General features: G+C 38.4%; 1 non-coding gene across 1 annotated transcript; it reads right to left on the bottom strand.

Annotated features, from left to right (window-relative positions):
• Positions 1-2,414: 2,414 nt before the first annotated feature.
• Positions 2,415-2,520, bottom strand: LOC133292039 (small nucleolar RNA R71). Its single transcript, XR_009748857.1, has one exon. It is a non-coding gene; the product is annotated as a small nucleolar RNA R71 (small nucleolar RNA).
• Positions 2,521-2,869: the final 349 nt, after the last annotated feature.

Here is a 2,869-nt window from a genome sequence, read left to right on the forward strand (position 1 = left end):
CAAACCCTAGTCACCTCTTCCTTATACAGAAAACGTCAAAACAACAAACCCTTGCTGAGTGGGTGAGCTGGAAGACGTGAGTGGAGGCTGAAGCACCTTTTTGGATCGTGGGAGTGAGGTGTGGAGCTGCCGGGGACCACTGACGAATAACGCGCAAGGAGCGCGTGATGTTTGCTGAGGTGTAAGGCAGGAGCCCGCACATGCAGAGGAGGAAGTCTATAAAAAGGGAAAGAATAGTGAGTGTGCGGGGGGCCTTTTTTTTTGTTTTGTTTTTCATCTGTCACTGTTACATTTTTTCTGCTCTATTTCATAGAGAATTTTCTTTCTCTGTTTTTGGTAATGAAGTTTGTTTCTAAATACTCTTGTCAGTACAACACTGTGATTTCCGGTTGTTAGGACCAGTGCTGTAGTTTATTTAAGAGCACTTTCATTCTGCATATTTTATTTTTCTCTTGGCTGTTTGTAAGCTCCATCCTTATGGATAAGAGCTAATTTTCTCATAGGTTGGGTGTACATACCCGAACCACAGTCTTGAATATGTGCTGAATACTCTTTTTCTTAAAGTCGATTCCCTGTTTGTTTAACACTGTGCTTTAATTTAATTATGCTACTGTTGAGGCCTGATGGTAGGATATGATTTGGGAATTAGTCATTGAGAAATGACTAAGTCCAGAATTGTGTTGAACACATGGTCTTGAGTGTGAGAGCACTCAAGGGGTGTTACTCAGAGATGAGAATAACCTCCATGTTGTGTTGGTTTAGGATATAATGGTCTTTGCTGCATTTAGCACAGAGATGTGCAAATGTTGGGTAAAGATAAAAATGTTTTTAAGAGATTAAAAGCAATAAGAAAAGGGTCCAACACTGGGGAATTAATTTTTAGAGACTTGTCTTTTGTTAGCACTCATTCAGAGGCTGTTGGGGATGGAGAACCGAAACTCAACCTGTTTTTTTAAACCTTAGTTTTCAACACTTCTGCATTATTTGTCATTTTGATTTTCAATATCTCACCTCTCATTCTGGTTACCAATTTCTTCATCTAAGAATCTTTTGCATCTAACTTTTCTGTTTACATTAAAAACATCAACTCATTTTCCTTTGGATTTTCCATTCCTTAAGTTATTAAGTCAATTTTTTTTAAAAAAAGAAAAATCTAAAAATAAAGAAGTCACTGGTTAGTATTAGTATTGTGTTTAATTGTTTTTCATCTTTACTCATTTTTAGAATAGGTTCCGTTTAAGCAATTACAATTGTTAGTCATTTCAAAACGCCAACGATCCTTGTGGGAACGATAACTGGGACTTATAACAGCCCTATATTACTTGTTGTCGCGTATACTTGCGCGCATTACTTGCACAACTGTTAGCAAGGCATCAAGTTTTTGGCGCCGTTGCCGGGGATCGAGGCGTACATGATCAGATTTCTGTGTGATTGCTATTTTTGAACTGCTTCTTTTTGCTGTTTTTAGTATAGCTCACTTAAATTCTGTTTTAGTTTTGTTTTAGTTATTATTATTACTGTAGTGTTTTGAATATTGGTAGTTTAAAATCTGTTCTGTTCATATTCTGTTTCTTTTATGTCATTTAATTTTTATTAGTCTCATAGTTCATAGTTGTTATTTTGTTTCGTAATTTTTTTTTTTAGTTTCAGTTTTATTTTAATTATTAGTTTCACCCTGTGTGAGGGTGAGTTGTTACTGCCTTATAAAGCCGTCAGGCTGTGAACTGCTTTGGGATTTTTCTGTTTGCAGGTTCTTGTTTGATTATTTTTTGCTTGTTTTGCATAAAAAATTGGTTAGTAATCTAGGTGTTTTAGTTAAGTCAGGTTTACCTATTTTAGTTAAAAAGGGTGCATGAGTGCAACTCCACACCCGTTCATAGATTCATTTGACCCAGAACCTGAGAGGACCTTTAGAGTTAGGAGAAGAGCCCAAAGGCGAATCCCAATCCCAAATTTTGAAGAAATGGAGAATGTAGGAAATGGAAATGAAAATGGGAATGAGGAAGAAATACCAAGGATAGAAAACCCACCTGTCATAAATGATAATGATAGGTCCATGATGGACTTCATCATACCTGTGTTGGATGAGTTAGATCCAAGCATAGCTCAACCTGTGAATGGAGTGCCCTTTAAGTTAGAACCGGTGATTTTCACTATGCTCCAAAACATGGGGCAGTTTCATGGGTTATTGATGGAAGACCCACACAAACACCTTAGAAATTTCATAGAAGTGGCCAACACTTTTAGGAATCCCAACATCTCGGATGATGTCTTAAGATTGAAGCTTTTCCCTCATTCACTGGCTGACAAAGCCAAAGAGTGGTTGAACTCCCTTCCATCCAACTCCATAACCAATTGGCACACCCTTGCTGAGAAATTCATCACGAAATTTTTCCCCTCCAATAAGATAGTGCAAGCTAGAGGTGATATTGCTAACTTCATGCAGAGGGATGGTGAGACATTAGTGGATGTGTGGGAGAGGTACAAGAACCTTCTTAAGCAATGCCCTAACCATGGATTGCCCTCTTGGGCAGTGTTACAAACACTGTACAATGGCCTGAATACTCAAAACAGGGCCTTGGCAGATTCTGCTGCTAATGGCATGTTTATGACTATGTCCTTTAACCAAGCCTATGAGTTGTTAGAACAAATGACTCAAAATTATGCCCAATGGCCTGAAGAGAGAAATCAGCCAAGGAGAGTGGCTGGTTTACATGAGATAGACCCTGTAACAGCTCTTTCAGCCAAGTTTGATGCATTGTCCAATTTAGTGAGAACCCAAGGAAAAACCATTGAGGCAAGATTATCCCAACCCCAAGTTCTTGTATCTGCACCTCAAATACCTGTGACCCAACCTCAAGTTAATGCA

This window comes from Gastrolobium bilobum, unplaced genomic scaffold (genome assembly GCF_033153095.1).
Source record: "Gastrolobium bilobum isolate Gb01-03AN ecotype WA unplaced genomic scaffold, APGP_CSIRO_Gbil_v1 utg236684, whole genome shotgun sequence".
In the NCBI taxonomy this organism is placed as follows: Eukaryota; Viridiplantae; Streptophyta; class Magnoliopsida; order Fabales; family Fabaceae; genus Gastrolobium; species Gastrolobium bilobum.